Source organism: Crocodylus siamensis, chromosome 1, assembly GCF_052110815.1.
Source record: "Crocodylus siamensis isolate JL-2025a chromosome 1, ASM5211081v1, whole genome shotgun sequence".
NCBI classification, from domain to species: domain Eukaryota; kingdom Metazoa; phylum Chordata; order Crocodylia; family Crocodylidae; genus Crocodylus; species Crocodylus siamensis.
This window is the reverse complement of record NC_143395.1, coordinates 354,837,123-354,855,386: the sequence shown is the minus strand read 5'-3', so window position 1 is coordinate 354,855,386 and position 18,264 is coordinate 354,837,123. Positions and strand designations below refer to the sequence as shown.

The window sequence follows — 18,264 nt, the reverse complement described above, 5'->3', positions numbered from 1 at the left end:
TTAAATTTCAAATGGCATTTAACTTGCTCATAAATTAGCTCTGTCATAAGGAAGTCAGTCTCATTACTGTTTGTGCCGTGTCGATGTGCAGTAAAGTAGACCAAAATTTGTTTGATTTGCACCCATCTTTTCTATAGTTATACTCAACAATAACTTCAAGTGGAATAAAACTCCATTCACAATTCTGTTTCTGAACCCTTTATGATACCATATGACATCATGTAGTTTGCCATGAAACTAATTTCTTGTGAGCCTGTTTCCAAGAAAGATTTTCTGTATCAGACAAAAATTATAATTTGAGTTACTGTTCTGTAAAGAAAATCTCAAGAGAACAATGGAATATAAAAGTACAAGCACATGGCACAATTTCTACAGAGTAATTTCCTTTAGATTGCATGTTACAGTCAAAGAATGAGCATGGCATTCAAAAGAGGTATCATATTTTCTATTATAAGCTGTGAGTGCCTTACTTAATTTAGCATCTGAAAAGCTTTAGATAGGTATGTTTTGAAAACTTTTTATTTTAAAAAGATATAGTAATAGGATTTTCTTTATAATAAAAGAGATGTTTTTAAAACGACATTTGTTGTATGGCTTATATCAGACTAGACTCTGCAACTCCGCAAAATAGCAAATGAGAGAAACATACAGGGCAATATTCATTCAGTATGGGGGGCACTGACAAAAATCTGATAAGGTGATTGAGCACTTGAGCAAGCAGGAGGGAATGACATAACAGCAAGAAGGACAAATGAACTTGTGGATTGAAATTTAGAGCTGAAAAACAGCACATACAGCAAAGATCATCATATCTAGCACTGAAAGTATGAACTTACTTCAGAATATTAGCTGCTTCAAAATGTTAAGGAAAACCATAAGCTTGACTCCTCTATGATAAATATTTTGCTTATTTCAAAAGAGTTCAGATATTTAAATACACTAGGAGAATTGTATATTTTTTCTTTTGGAAGTATGTAATAATCCTAACTTGAGCGCTATTCCACTGTTGGAGCTCTCTTTCTAAATTTGCCTGAATAAAACAATTAAAAAGGAGAAATAAAATGCCAGTTTTTCAGCCTGACTACCATGTTGAACAATCACAACAAAGGCTGCAGTATTCTATTTTAAAATGAATTAAAAATTCTCTGTTGTACCAACAGCCTATTTGTTATTTATAGGTGGACCAGAAAGGTGACTAGCCACGTTAGCTTGAAATCAGACAGAAGGTAGGGCAGGGCAATGCCTTAGAAACTAACTTTTCAGAGAGGCATGAGCTTTCAGTCAACAACCTATTCCATCAGATGCTATGAATGGATTGGTAAAGAGAAAAGATTATACAAAGGGAAAGAGACAGGAAGAGGGGATGCTGCTACAAGAGGTAATAATTGGGTTGATTAAATCAAATGAGATGTTGATTAAGTATGCTGAACAAAGCTCAATGAGCTTAAGACGTTTTTTTCCAGATGAATTTAAGCCCATCTTTAATGTCAAACAGTAGCAAAAGGTGGTTTCCTTACCACCAGAATATGGAAGTTTCAATGATCCAGCAATACTCAGTTGTGGCAGTTTAAGAGCCAATATTTCACATTTGTTAAGGGCGAAAAAATAAAGAATCCCATCTCTTCCTTACAATACAACATTTGCTACTAGCACAAGATATTAGACCATAAACAAACCTAACAAACCAATAGATTTGATAGTTACTTGGGAAAGTATTGAATTAAGAACACTTCAAAAAGATAAACAACTAGAGTATAATCTACTACTACATTCTGCACTATGTGTCTTAATGTAGGTTTTAAATAATTAACTAGGACTACTGTAATTAATGGAACAGAACTTTTGATAATAAAATAATTAATAATATTAGGTGCTATTCATTTTTCACACTTGGGTTGTAGATACAAATTTGGTTATAGATGAACATTTCAAATGGCTCATCAATAATAAATAGAAAAAGAAACCTGGCGGTGCAAAAACAACTTTTCTGGTCCTTTTCCTTTGGTATAGATATATCTGCAAACTAAGTAACTGAATCACCACACACAAAAGAATCAATAAGTAATTTTTTCTGTCCAAAAGACACACAGTAAGACCCACATTTTCTAATTTCTGTGCCAACAGCTGGATACTAATGTCTGTATTTTGATTTCTTTTGTAAGGAATTTGTCTCCGATTTTTGTGTTTTGCCACCTCTGGACTAGGGATGCTAAGGAGAGCCACAATAAAGCATGACATGCCTACTTAGCTTTCACCTATCCATTAAACAGCTGTCATGTAGCCACCATAAAAAGGCACTGCACACATGCCAATTAACTCTTAGTACTGTGTATACATACCGGCATGTGCCCAGTACTGATCTAATAGCCACAACGAAAACACTGTTTATTGACCTACGCCCAACACTTATTCAGCATTTAGCAAGCACTGAATGAATGTGATATGCTTCCCTGTGGTACTCTCTAACACAGCACTTCCCAAACTCCAACAGATTGTGCACCACTAATTTAAAACGATACAACCTTAAGTATTACCAGTGAATTTTTCAGTTCAATCTTAAGTACCATCAGCAATTTTTGTCATATAAAGTACTTATAATAAATCTGTTAACGTGTGCCACTGACAGGTTATTTGCATACCATTGGTGGTACCATACCACAGATTGGGAACCACTGCTAACACAAGCCACTAGTGTAGGTATACTCTGAATCAGCACACAGTACAATTATCGATTTATAATCTACATATACCTATATATAGAAGTAATAACTTATGCAAACAAATTTGAAAGTTTAGCCCCAAAAGTTCAATTAATCAAGACAGTTTGCAATATTTCATAGGTGTTTTCAACTACGGTAGGCACTATTACTAAGAATATCTTGTTAGATGGCAATGCAAAAAACAGCAGACTTTTTTTTTTTTTTTATTGATTTTTAACAGCAGACATTTTTAATGCACTCAAAACCAAAAATATTGCCTGCCAAACTTTTAAACCAACTGCGACAAATTCCTGTGGACTGTTGGAATAGTTTCTCTAGCCTTAAATTACCATTCAAACCAACCAACTGCCAACTTCGTATTTCCAGATCTAGTAATCATAGTCGACTTGTAAGCAGCTACAATAGTCCAAAAAATATCACCCCTTTGTGATTGCCTTGTTTATTCCAATTCTGTAAGAGAGAATTTGGTGCTTCAAGGCGCAGTGCTAACTGTTCAAAAGAATACGGCTGATGGGACTGGCATGCATTAGCCAATTTAATTGAAACTAATTGCCTCATAACTTGCCTGTGTCTAAGTAGCACTTCATTTCTGGCCCAACAGCTCGGAGGGTTCTTTGATTTGGGGCTCATCATAACAATTTCCCCTAACATGTTAACTTTTCACTATTAGCTCTAATACTTGGAAAATGTTACTTAAACTGAATTGTAAATAAATACAGTTGGTTCACCTTCTGCTTTTTTCTAAAACCTGAAATAATCCGTTTCCCTGCCTTCAGGGTACATGGGGCTTGCATGCACTTTCAGATCACAGCTAGTTAAAATATCTACACCTGCTATAGAAATACCACCCATCCTATGTGGAAACCAGTACACCTGCCAGAACAGTTGCTAAGTAGTCACCTAAAGCACACCTCAGTATCTCAGTGCAAAATCAACTATAAATAAATTTAAAACCGAGAGCAACAAAAATAGTAAGCATTACTATATCAGGGATACCAATTCTCCATAAGCAGAAGTACAAGATCCTTGGTGTTAGTACCCCTGACACTGACTCTTTCTACATTAAGAATACAAGTTCTTGCATGTAAAGTGCTAATCTAAAATTAGCATACTTTGAATAATTAGTGACTAATTATATGTCAGTATGAACCCTGTTATTAGGTAGTTTATTTAAACATGAAATATTCTGCTGCTACATGATTACTTTGGACAAAAATTGAAAAAATAATTTCAATTTATTAAAACACCCTTAATTTTCTAAAAACTAAAAAGCCTTCTTCAAAAGAAATAGTAGAATTCACATTAAAGATGGCATAAGTCCATTTACCAGAAAAATAACATCTACTTAGTGGGATTATACATGAACTTTTTTTCTTTTAGGTTTGGCTATCTCAGAATGCTGCAAATCTTTTCTAACAAGTGCTAGTCAAACTTCAGAGCAACAACTCAGGAATAATTTAACACATGTGCTGTCAACATTGCCTAATCCAGCTGTGCAATAAAAGAACTTCATCTGAGACCAGGGAGTTATACTGTCAGTTTCCATTGGGATCTAATTGATGACATGGCAATTAGATACAGCTCTTTGTTATACTGTAATTAACTGACAAGATCAACCCATAAAGTTGCCTTCTTAAGTATCAAACATCTATCTTTTTTTTCCTTCTATTGTTCATATACTGTCGTCATAACTGCAACTGGGCTGGGGAAGTTTTCAGTAAAAGAAAACTCCTCTCTTCCCCCATTTTAAGAGAAAAATGATGCAAAGGCATAAACAAACCGTGAACCTTAAGAAAAAAGTTCTTAAGGTTAAGACTGGTAGGTCTTAACATTCTCTGTTCCACTAACTCATCAAAAGCCTCTATACAATGTGAGAGAAACAAAGGCTTCCTACAAGTAATAATTGCTTTTCTGAGTCTGTATATTTTCATTTGAAGGAAACTATGTCCTTGGCTGAACTGCTTTGAGGAGCTGAATCCACTGGCGGTACACAAGATACCTCACACAAGTTTGACATCAACACTAAGGGAATAATATACACTTCCTCCAAATGTTTCAAACCCTTTCGCCAGGGTTTGTGGTCCTGATATTATATAACTTCTAAAGGTAGATGGGGAAGTGGGAAAGAATAAAGAATGAATGAATAAGTAATCCTCAAGAGATAAATAATATTTTTCTTCCTCAAGGGCCCTTGGAAAATTAACAAGTGTGCTTCAACAGAGGGATAAAGACTGAGGAGCTCATTTAGCGTTTTTTCTAGACTTAGTGTCTAAGTACAATGCTGAATCCAAGAAGCACAAAGTTGCAAGTTGTTGCTTTGTAAATTTCCATTAGTGCTAGGAGTGGGTACATCAAGATAAGTGGAAACCTGAAACCAGGCATGAATCTGGAATAGGACCTCCCTGTGACCTTGTCTTTATGACCTACTGTGCAAAGAAAGGTGGCTAGCACAGCATTAAGGTCATTCATTCCTTCTTCAATATAGATACTGTAGATAAATTTTCAAAGTATGGATTGAAGAAAGTAAAAATTAGCAAGCAGTTTTGTTACAACAATATTTACGTAGTATAAAGAAAAGCAATCTCTCTTGTATACCTTTTAGGAGACTGTGGGGATCACATTTGCTCTGATTTTTGGGACCAGACTGCGTGTTTAAAGAAAGGATCGTCTTTGATACAACTATAAAGAATACGTATGCCAAAGCTTTAGCTAAGTCCTGAAACCAGGATTGCACAGGCCTCCCTGTCTCCTCCTGAACAGCTACAGACACCACAAATGAGTCAAGAGCTGAGTACATTTAGAAAAAAAAAAACACAGTCCCTCTGTATTAGGACAACCAATAGATTTTGACAGCATTCTTGGACACGGCCTAATACTCTAAATAGATTTGACAAGCGTAATGTTACTTCTAAAACTGAAAGAGTAAGGACTCCAGCATACTGACCACTGAATGAGAGGTCTCTCCTAATGAAATGGGGCATTTATACACACACTTTTTTGTCCTGCGATATGCTGGAGACCTGGCAGGTTGGAGCAGACTCATTGCATGGAGTTGCATAAGTGGTGAAATACACATTAGTGCACAGAAAATGGCTGCAGTAAGCTTTTGAACACCTTCGAAGTGTTTTAGTTGAAAAGCATGCCACTGCCATTTTCTCAGTGCTGACACACATTTCTTCACTTATACAACTGCATGTGCCGCAGCGCTGGCCACTTTTAAAAGCACCTGGCACTGCGGTGCAAACACATGTACAGATGCCCATGGATAGAAACTTTAAAATATTGAAACCACTGTAACTTCCAGTTTATGAATCTGAATAGCACCTTTTGAAGGGATAGATAAATGACTTCTACATTTATCATTAGGAAACGTCTAATTAGGCTTCAGGTATTCACTGAGTCACATAGTTCTTTTAATAATGTACATGGAATCAACGCAAATCTTTAGAGTCTAGGAGTACCAGATCCTATGTATGAAGCTTCCTTTGACCTTTAAGAGGGCATGGATTCCTGTAATATAGGTAATGTACAGCATGTCATCTGGTACCAGAAAGGAACCACCAAACCTGCATCAGGTTCACAAACAGGGTATCTGGATAGGTAAGTGTCTTCATATCTGCACCACTATGACTTGCATGGAGCATCACTTTATCACTTGCCCTAGTACTTATTCACTTGGTCTCCGGCTTCGGCGAGAGACGTGTGGGCAAAATCCCATTGTTCTCCCAGGACCCCCGACGACCCCCGGTCTACCTAGAGGTAAGCAGAGGCCTGTGGTGGGTGGGACTTAGCCCAGCTGCAGGGAGGCAGCTGAGAGGAGGCAAAGAAGGTCATGTCCCACTCCCCGCTCTTACTTGGCCCAGCCCCCCAGGGAGCCACATGATTAGTTGCCTGGCATGTGAGTCAGTGTAAGGGGGGGCACTCACCTGTCCCCTCCTTCAGTGGGGGGAGGGACCCCCAACTCCCAAGAGTGTGGTGCCAGCAGGCCCTTCTGCACAAGTGATCAGTTTAAAAAATGACAGAAGCTGCACCTGGCCCCAGCTCCAGCAAGAGACACATGGGCAGAAGCCCCCATAAGCCCCGGGATCCCCCAAGACGACCCCCAATGAGCCCCGGCCTATCCAGAGATAAGAAGGGGCATGTGGTAAGAGGGACTTAGCCCAGCTGCAGGATGGCAGCTGAGAGGAGCTGAGAAGGGTCACGCCCCCCTCACCCAGGTCCTACTTCTCCTAGCACCACAGGGAGGCACGTGACCAGAGCCGTGCAAACAGGACGTACAGACAGGCGTGCTTCTGGGGCTGGTGTGCAAGTTAGCGTGGGAGTTCGTGCAGGAGGGTGAGCAAGAAGGTCCGAGGATCTGCCAGTGTGCTCCAAGGGAAGGTTAGCACAGCAGTGGCCGGACTACCACTGGTGCAATGTGGATGGGCACACACCACACCCCAAGGAGTCTGAGACCTCTCCCTCTAGCACTTATGAGGTCTCCACCCAGACAGAAACTATGGTTCTGGGCTCCACACAGACAAAGCCTCTGGCGCTCAGCTGTGGGGGCTGCTTGGCATGATTCCAGGCACATGGGACCAGGAGTATGGTCACCTCCCCTTGCAAGGTCTGCTCCACTTTGGAGTCTCTGAGGCACCAAAGACTGTGTGCCATCAGGGATGGCGAGCAGGAGATCAACTCCTACTGCCAGGCCCTTCACCCCATGAAGGCTGAGGGTCGATTAAGGTCACCTTCCAGGACAAGGAAGGACTTGAGGATCTCCCACACTGTCCAGCCAAGGGGCTGGACCAAGGTGGTTAAGAGCCCTAAGGCCCGCTGCACCAGGGTCCCCTCTCCTCTGGAGCTCTGTAACAGGTATGAACCTCTTACAGCCCCAGCAGAGCATGCAGACCTGCCAGCTCCTGCAGGCAAGGGAGGTTCACTCACGGTTATAATTTCTATTCTCCCTAAGCTGAAACACAGGAGTAGTCATTGTGGGATACTCACTCCTGAAGGGGACTGAGGGAGCAATCTGTCACCCTGACCCCTTAGCACGGGAGGTCTGCTGCCTTCCGGGGGCCTGTATCCAAGATGTAGTGGAGAGGATCCCAAACTTATCCAGCCCTCCAGCTCTTATCCATATGGGCACAAATGACACAGATCGGAGCAATCCCAGCCTGGTCATAAGCGGCTACAGAGCTCTGGGAGTGAGACTTAGGGGGTTGGGGGCACAGGCTGCTTTTTCCTTGATCCTCTCAGTTATGGGTTGTGGGCTGAGGAGGGAGAGACAAATCGAGGTTGTCAGCTGAAGACTGTGGCGCTGGTGTTATCATGAAAGCCTCAGCTTCCATGATCACAGCCCACTCTTTGGTGAGAGGCAGTGGTCTGCTGGGAAGAGACTGCCTCCACCTCACTTCACTGGAGAGGAAACTTTTCTCACCCAGAATGGCTGCCCTGGTTGACAGGGCTTTAAACAGCCTGCTGGGGGGTGGGTGGACAACCACCAAAGCAAGCCTGCTATGCAACTACTACAAAACCAACAGGTTAGGGCACCCAAGGGAATCCACTCTTACCCTAGCCCTGGAACTGTGTCGTCCTGGGAATGCAAGGAAGCCTAGGGCTTCCAATAGGCTGCTTACATGTCTGTACACCAATGCCAGAAGCTTGAGGAACAAACAGGAAGAAATGGTCCTCCTGCTAAACATGAATGACTATGATCTCATAGGGATAACAGAGACCTGGTGGGACTCCACCTATGACTGGGCCACACGTATAGATGGCTATACCCTGTACAGGAGTGATTGTGCAGAAAAAAGCGGTGGGGGTGTAGCTCTCTATGTAAGGAAAGCTACATATCACTGCAAGCTGACACTGGCACCCAGGAAGGACAACTGGAGACCCTCTGGGTTAAAATAAATGGGGAACATGGCACAGGGAACACAATGGTAGGAATCTACTACAGACCTCCTAATCAGGAACAAGACCTCAACCAGGAATTCACCAGGGAACTGGCTGAGGCTACATGCTCTTGGTGCATGTTTGTCATGGGAGACTTCAACTACCTGGACATCTCACGGGAAGAGCACTTGGCCAAATCCAAGTGGTCACAAAGCTTCTTCACGTGCATGGATGAGCTCTACCTGACACAAGAAGTCTATGGACTGACAAGAGGTAAAGCGCTGCTGGACCTGGTACTAGCTAAAGGAGATGATCTAGTCAGCAACTTAAGAATAGAAGGAAAGCTGGGAGACAGTGACGATGAGCTGATCACTTTTACTATCCATCACAAAGCTGGCAAATCAGGCAGCAATGCCGAAGTCCTTGACTTCAGGAAAGCCGACTTTGATAAGCTCATGAAGTTTATTGTTGAGGCCCTAAGGGGCTACGACTCGACAGGGAGAGGAGTTCAAGAGGAGTGGTTGCTCCTTAAGGAAGAGATCCTGAAGGATCAAGGGATGCCCATTCCATCTTGGAGAAAAGGTAGCAAAAGGGCACAACAAACCCCCTGGTTCAACAGGGAACTTGTGGCCCTCCTACACCTAAAAAGAGAGGCTTAAAAAGGATGGAAGATAGGAAATCACCACAAAGGAGGAGTAGAGTATTCTGCACTGGTTCATATCTGTAGGAAGTGAACCAGAAAAGCCAAGGCTACAACTGAACTTCAACTGGTTACACGTATCAAGGACAATAAAAAGTCCTTTTTCATATATGTGGGGAGTCAGAAGAAAAACAAGGGAAGCACTGGACCCCTTCTAAACAAATGGGACAACTGGCAACTGACACCCAGGAAAAAGCCGATGTGCATAATGGGTACTTCCTGTTGGCTTTTCATCAGCCCAAAGGGACTGCCCTGCTTAGCATGATGCGGGACACCCAGGGTGAGGGTGAATTACTAGTCAGAGGGGACCAGCAGGCACTGGGGAAGTCTCTGTTCCCCCGACCACTGCCAGTAGTGACCAGGAATAACGGTCACAAGCTGGCAGAGGGTAGATTTAGACTAGATATCAGGAGGCGCTACTTCACGGTCAGGGTGGCTAGGATCTGGAACCAACTTCCAAGGGAAGTGGTGCTGGCTCCTACCCTGGGGGTCTTTAAGAGGAGGGTAGATGTACAACTTGCTGGGGTCGTTTGACCCCAGTACTCTTTCCTGCCTCCCCACACTGCCAGCCCATGTTCATCTTGGAGTAAACAATGACTCCAAGGTCCTTTTCCGTCTCTGTGCTGACAAGAGGGGAGTTCCCCAACCTGTAGGTATGGTGCCGGTTGTTCCTCCCCAGGTGCATGGCCTTGCACTTGTCCGTGTTGAATCCCATCCTATTCTCATCCGCCCACCCCTGTAGCCTGTCTAGGTCCGATTGTAGCCTGTTTCTTCCTTCTAGTGTACCCACATCCCCCCACATCTTAGTGTCATCAGCAAATTTGAACAGGGTGCTTTTTACCCCCCCATCCAAGTCACTGATGAAGATGTTGAACAGTGTGGGCCCGAGGACTGAGCCCTGCAGAAACCCACTGCCCACGTCCTTCCAGGTTGAGAAGGACCCATCCACTACCACCCTCTGGGTGCGGCCCTCCAGCCAGTTGGCGACCCATTTGACTGTGTGGGTGTCTACACCACAGTCCCCCAGTTTCTTAATGAGAATGGGGTGAGAGACAGTGTTGAAAGCCTTCCGGAAGTCCAGGAAGACTATGTCCACTGCTACCCCTGCATCTAGTGATTTGGTGATCTGATCGTAAAAGGCCACCAGGTTGGTCTGACAGGACCTGCCACTGATGAACCTGTGTTGGTTGCCCCTAAGCATGCAGTCCCCTGCTGGCCCATCGGGGATGTGTGCCAGAATAATTTTCTCAAACAGCTTGCCTAGGAAAGAGGTAAGACTAACTGGCCTATAGTTTCCCAGGTCCTCCTTCTTCCCCTTTTTGAAGATGGGAACCACGTTGGCCCTCTTCCAGTCCGCCAGCACCACACCAGAGCACCACGAGTGCTTGTAAAGCCGTGCCAGGGGTTCTGCAATGACCTCGGCCAATTCCTTTAGAACTCTAGGGTGGAGATCCTCTGGACTGGCTCACTTGAATACGTCCAGTCCCTCCAGAAGTTCCCTAACTAGTTCCTCACTAACCCTTGTCCCAGGTATGCCTCCCCTGGGGCTTGAGGGGGGCCCAGCAGGGAGGTGACTGTTCTGGTCCCTACTTAGGGAGATGGAGGCAAAGAAATTGTTAAACTTGTTAGCTTTGTCATCTGGTGTGATGACCAAATTTCCCAACGCGTCCTGCAGGGGCCCCACATTACCCAGAACCTTCTTTTTACCCCCTATGTATTTAAAGAAGGACTTCTTATTGTCCTTAATCTGGGAAGCTAGTCCTAATTCCATCTCTGCCTTGGCCTTCCTGACTGCCCCCCTACATCGACATATCACCTGGACAAGGGAGATATATATTGACATCATATATCTGGACTTTAAAAAAGCCTTTGATCTGATGTACCATGATCTCCTCATGGAAAAACTGGCCAACCATGGCCTTGGCTACATCATAGTCCAACGGCTGGGGAATTGGCTCTGGGGCCAGACCCAGAGAGTGGTAGCCGATGGAAGCAAGTCATCATGGTGCTCCATGACCAGTTCTCTTTAACGTTTTTATCAACAATGTGGACACTGGTGTCAGAAGTGAACTGGCCAAGTTTGCCAATGACACCAAACTTTGGGGTAGAGTATCCACACCTGAGGATAGGCTGGTGATCCAGGCTAACTTGGATAGGCTTAGAAAGTAGGTGGAAAGAAAACTGATGACATTCAATACTGATAAATGCAAGGTACTCCACTTTTGGGGGGTGGGGGAGAACACGCAGCATGCTTTTAGGATGGGCCTATATACACTTGTTAGCACCGAGACTGAAAGAGACTTGGTCATGAGTGACCACAAGATGAACATGAACCACCAATGAGATGCCACAGCTGGTAAAGTGAACAAAAATCTGGCTTGCATCTATAGATGCTTCTCAAGTAAATCTCAGGATGTCATCCTCCTGCTGTACTCTGCCTTGGTGAGGCTGCAGCTGGAGCACTGCATCCAATTCTGTGCTCCACAGTTCAAGAAGGATGTGCAGAAGCTTGAGAGAGTCCAGAGAAGAGCCACGCACGTGTTCAGAGAGCAAGAAAATAGGCCTTATGAAGAGAGGGTGAGAGCCATGGGACACTTCATCCTGGAAAAGTGCAGGTTCAGGGGTGACCTGGTAGCAGCCTGTAAGTACACAAGCGGTGAGCATCAGTATTTGGGGGAATGCGTGTTCACCAGTGCGCCCCAAGGGATGAGAAGGTTCAATGGTCACAAACTCCTCCAAGACCATTTTAGGCGGGACACTTGGAAAAACTTCTTTACTGTCTGAGCCCCCAAGGCCTGGAATAGACTCCCTCCAGAGGTGGTGCAAGCATCTACTCTACAGTCTTTTTTTTTTTTTTTTTTTTAAAGTGTGGATGCTTATCTTGCTGGGAACATTTGACCCTAGCTGACTTCCTGCCCCTGGATGTGATCTTCTGAGGTCCCTACTAGCCCAGTTGTCTATGAAATCTATGTCTATGATATAATGGCAACCAATCAAGATCTCAGTCTAATGTAATGCCAGACTATAGATCCAAACTTGTATCAGAGGCAATAGGTAAATTAATAGACTTTTTATTCTTAAAACCTGACAGGAGACAAATAACTCTTTAAGTCTTTTGCTGTTCTAGGAGAAAGCATTTAGCTCAGAGTAAATCTCAATTTCCTTTGTGATCTTTTCTTTTTTCCTCAATAAGGAAGTAAATCATGTGGTAGATCTTACAAAGAATATAAGAGAAGCCTATCATCCACTCCGCAGATGCAAGATTCAATGTTATCTTACTTGTAGATTCTTACTTCAGACCATTAGAGTAAATGAAAACAACACCAGGAGTCAAACCAAATTCCAGCACTAAAGCACTTGTTATATTTAATGGATTTACCATGAAAGAAAGGCCTCAACTTTTACTCTAAGTTCTGAAGTGTTTGTGGAACTGACCTTAAGAGATCTGGAAGGACTCAAAATTCTGTATAGCACTATAAAGGTGAGCTATATCGTGTGAAGTCCAAGTCCAAGGTTTGTCCTGAGTGCAAGTAATCCATTGGACCAGTGTGGCTAAGTCATGCTAGGATATGTAGCTCTGAAGAGACAGTGGGAATAAACAAAAGACTCATGGCAGGAGAAAGGTCCAAGGAAGAACAAGATGAAAGAACAAGAGGACAGCGGAGGTTCCGGAGCAGCTGCTCCATTACGCTTGGGCGAGTTGCAGGACAGAGAGGCAGGGCCAGTGAGAAATGGAGACAGGGGGAGGGGGCGGAGTCGGGGAAAGAAAAAACACGAACAGGGAGAGGAGAGAGAAAAAGTGACAAAAAAGGCTTGCAGAGAGTGAAGAGGACCAGAGGGACTTACTAGACAGAGAGGTTCTAGCAAGAGAATCTAAAGAGGTAGTCTTCTAGAAGAGAAAAACCGGTAGCTGGAAACTCTCCTCCCATGCTGAGGATATTGAGGCTGGGTGGTTGTTGTTGTTTAGGGCGTGTCTGGTAACTGGTCCGACAAGTCTTTAATAAATAAGAAAAAAGAAATAGAAAAGAAGGTGATTGAGAAGGGAAGTTGCTGCAAGTCCTGAGGAAGAAGAACCACACCCAAGGAAGAAAATGAGGAATAGAGAAATAGAATCCAGGGCAAAGGCGGCAGGACTGACTCCAAAGTAATTGATAAACAGTACTCAGTTAAGCAGAATTTATATCCGAGTTGGATCTTGTCTAAGTTGATAGTCATGTTTAATTGATGTAAAGAAGTAATAATCCTGCTAGCAGGAGGACAACATATAAGTTGAAAAACTGATAAATGAAGGACATTGTAAACTTTACTTGAAAGTTCAACCCATGGGACGCCTTATAAGAAAAACAAAAAAGGGGAAACAAAGGTGTGTCCTAGGGGATCCTTTTCATCATGATGGATTGCCAGCTATTATGATGGTAGATAATAATTGACACCTCCTGACTTATAACACTGTATATTAATCAAGACATGGCAGGCAAGAGTCAGTAAATACCGTTACACGATCAGGCAGTGCAATCTGATATACGAGAGACTAGGAGAGTGCACTGGGTTAGACGTGACGCCCCTCCTCCCACAGTAGCCAATGGCAAGTAAGGGAGTGATGCAGTCTGGATGACTTTCAAGCTGCCTTTGGTTCTTCAGCATAACAACCAGTTATTCAACAAGCTGGGTCTCCTGGGGGACAGCCTTCAGCATGAGTCTTGAGTTCCCTTCCAACCCTATTTGGATCTGTAGCCAAATACTTAAGCCATTCTATCACTGTGCCCTTCCTTCTATCTTTCTCCATGCTTTTATCCAGAACTGAAAGTACACGATTGAAAGAGTACTCCCACTTAGACTGGCTGTACTAAGAATCCATGCCTGTAAGTTCCTGCTATATCAAGGACCTGATGACTTAGATCCTCTACTGCTGAAGATTCTGCTTCAAATCTACCAGTAGAAGACAGTATCTCAGCCAGAGGCAACGTTTTTTGTTTCCTGAAGGATAAGGGGTTAAATGTGCGAATCTTCAATAAGCAGAACTAAGACACTTGAATTTACCCAAGATCCCCAAATATAAGGCCCAAAGACCCCTGTGGATCCTGTTTACATAGCCATGGAATCAATACCTGAAGAACTGGAGGATTTGGATGCTAGTTCCTGTTGAAGCAGTAAGGTTTAGAGTTCGTTCAGACACTTCATGGGAAAACACAGATAGAGATCATGAATCGTAAAGGAAAATATCATTCCTTAAGCAAGGCAGATATCTCATTTGAGTGGTCAAACTGGGAAATATGGTAGCAGAAGCAAACTAACTGCTTCCCCTTCAGATCAACTGAAGAATATATAATCCCACACTGAGGTAAGAAGACTGCTGAAAAAGATACGTTAAGAAAGAAAATAGCAAAAAATTTCTAAGAGTAAACCTAAAAAATCTAAGGCACTAAGAATAAAGCTGCATGGCAAACTGCAGTGCTTTATAGACATACCAGAGCTACGTCAATGAGGTAAATTAAACTGGAAGCAGTATAGCTTTAAATAAGCAGGCCTCCACCTGGACTAATATACCCTTCTTTTCAGGTACAGCAATGTGCTAGCTTGGGTATTTCTATACAGTTCTGCATTGCTGAAATAACCCTAGAATCTTCAAAGATCCTAGAATCTGTCAGTATCAGCTTGGAGAGGTCCCCGCAGTGACATACCATGAGTCTCTGGCACCTGGGGCCAATGCTTACATCCTTCCCCCCAGGATGATCTGAGCAAGGTGTGGGGCCCAAGGCAAATCAGTGGGGCCCTGCCTCCTGCCCTACCACACTTCCACAGGGGAATTAGCAGCTTGGTACACCGGCCATGGGGTTAGGGGAGGTGGCCTGAATTTCTGGCTAGAACAGCCAAAGAAAGCCACAATCCACCAGGCCATGCACAAAACGCAGGAGGTGCCTCCACCAGCTGGTGCCCAGGGGCCATGGACCCCTGCCGCCCCTTGTCAGTATGTTACTGGGTCCCTGATCCATTTGCTGCAGTGAACAGAAGGAACTGGGTAACCCAAAGCACCATACCCCCTTTATAATTTCACTGACAAAACGTACAGGGACACTATTTGCTGAAGGATTGTAGGGTCAGTGGACACAGGTCTACTAGCAAAACCTGTCACTGAACATGCAAAGCCACTCAGAAAGGAAGCTCTATTTTACTTTTACCATCTTCAGGTTACAGACAACCTTTTCTTCCAGAACTGAGGAAAACTAAAGTATTTTTAGTTTAATTTGTGTTCCTAGGCTGTTAGTGGAACACTGTCTGTAATAACATGTAAGTGTACAGTAAAGAGGATTACATTTTATTTTAACATGGCACATTTTCTTCCAAGGTGACATGCTTCCACTACATGGTAAACCCTGCTTTGTTCTAGATAAGTTGTAACAGTTCCAGTATTCCTTCTGTTTAATCAAAGAAACTTGGAAATCAATATTAAATGACAAAAAATATATTTTCTTGTCTATATAAAATTAACAACATATTTCTTGCCTTACTATAAATCTGATGATAAGATTTAGAATACAATAACTATGTTAGGGTGGATAGTAAAACAATTATATGGCAAAGGACTGGAGAAAGTACAGGTGTCTCTCATTTTATGCGGATTCTGTATGTGCAAATTTGCTCTTATATGACAACAATTTTTATACGAAAAAACTCATTGTATGCGAGGTAAATTCACTCTTATGCAATCAGTGTGGTGGAAGCCCACAGTCAGCTGCTTTGTGCTGTGCATTGTGTGAATGACAGGCACCAAAATACAGTTTCCTGTGTGGATCTGTGCTCCTCGTTCATTGTCTGCAACACATTTTTCTGTAGTTGCCGTCCCCATTATGATAGTGCTCTGTCCTTGTGTGCAGTCTGCTGTTGGCAAGTACCAAAACTGTCTTGTAAAAGTGGTAGAAATGGGTCTACGGGTCATTATAGGCGAGGCCTTGGAACGTATCCCTATTTGTTACATTGTAAAGTGGGTTCCCTTTAAGTGAATTTGAGTTATGCGCCTTTTTTCAGGAATGCATGTACAGCATAAAGCGAGGGAAACCTGTATACTGGTTTTCAGCTACTCTGAAATAACTTTTGTATGCCCACTCTGTCGAAAGAAACTAAACCATGGCAATTCTGCAGTTTCATTCTTTTCTCATGTACTTCCACTTCCCATGGGATACAGAGGACATAAGAAATATTTAGCACAGAAAGACTAGTGCACAATATGCCACCAAACCTCCTTCTTAATTCAGATTTTAAAAAATACACCTTAACTATTGCACAGTTTTAACTGTAGGGAAGTCGGAAAACAAGAAAAAGGTTTTTATTTAAATTATTTACATCATCAAACCAGGAACCTAAATTTTGTTGACATATTTCAACAAGATACTGCTCTGGATACAACTGCAGCTTTTTCAGCCTGTTATACAATCCTTCAAGAATCCCTTGATGAGTTAGAGAGATCAGGTATTACATATGGCACTACTTTTGCCATGCAACTTTTTCTTAATTTAACTTTCAGTCTGGAGGGTATCAAAATGATTATGTTCTTTTTACATTACAGTTTATGTTTGGTATACAAGCTGCTTTTCTATCTGCATTTTGGGTCATACACATATCTTTGTTTTCTGATCAAGTGAAACTTGATCCCTTTGCAGTCATTTCATGGATTTAACTAAACTGTGTCTTGGACCTTTATTCTAAAAGATTTTCCCAAAAAGTGTTGGAATTGAAAGAATGATGATGAGGATTTCTCCATGTTCTCCAAAACAAAGAAGAATATCTATTTTTTCTATGTTAATTTTGTATTTGCTCTCAGACATTCTTGTCTCAACATGCAGTAAGGAAAGATTCAAAAGCCCCTAGTCTGTAACCATTATGACACTGTTGCTTTTAACTTCTTCAGAAATCTCCTTCTGTCCCTCAAGTTCTTTCGTAAAGCTAAGATTGCTTCCAAGTTGATTTTTTGCTTGCACTCAGCAGGAGCTGAGAAACATCAGAAAGAAGACAATCAGTCTACAACCACCTTCATCAAATTATTTAATAGTAGTGCAAAACAGTTAATGCTCCAGAAATTACAAGTGACTGATGAGGTTATCTTAACATGCTTCAAAAAAGAGCTACTGTTCTTGCTGGATATTAAACTGTTCCCATACAATAAATATATTAATCAGTCTAAGTTATAGAAACAGGTAGAAAAGGGTTGGAGAACATGGAGAAACCCATCTAGTAAAATATTGTCACTTTAAAACTATGGCAGTCCCAACCTCAGGAAAGAAAAAAAAATACTGAAAAGAAAATTTTAGAAAGAAAAAATATATTCTTATCTTGTTCATTTTCAACTTAATATGCGTCAGTTTCTAAGAAAAAAGATTTTAAAGTAGTTTGATACCAGGTCCCCTGATCATTATTAATGATTTTGCAATTATATTTTACTTGAGTTTACATATTTTTGTCTCCCCTGTTACTGTTTAATAGAAACAAACAAGAGAAACTGTCAAACTGAATGACTACAAAGGGAAAAAGTTAAATTGTCTATACACAAAGTGCTGTCAAACACTGTAAAAGCCAGAGATTTATTTTTCTCCTTTAATGTCTTTCAGTGATAGTAATCCTAAGGGTTCTGTGTAAAAACTGATAGAGAAACATTTCCAGATAAAATTGTGATTCGTAACTTTTTTCATTACTTGGCTTTTGTCCAGGATGAACTACAGATGGCAGATAGGAAAAAACTAATTGTATGAACAGGCATTCTTTGTTAGAGCTGGGAAATTTCCAGAGCTAGAAATGTTTCTGGAGATGGAGGGATACAGGAATTCCTGCACCAAACCCTTCTCATGGTGTTACCCTGAGACTGGGGTGATCCTGGTATGGGGAAGGCACAAGGAACAGCAGCTGTTTCACTTCATCTAGTCTCTGGGATAGGTCCTGGGGGAGGAGGTGCAGTAGTAGGGAAAGACTCCCCAC

The 18,264-nt window shown here is 42.3% G+C and overlaps 1 protein-coding gene across 2 annotated transcripts in view; it reads right to left on the bottom strand.

The window, feature by feature from the left end:
• Nucleotides 1-18,264, bottom strand: part of DIAPH3 (diaphanous related formin 3) — a 485,008-nt gene that overhangs the window by 131,501 nt on the left and 335,243 nt on the right. The gene's annotated exons all lie outside the window — the stretch shown is intronic.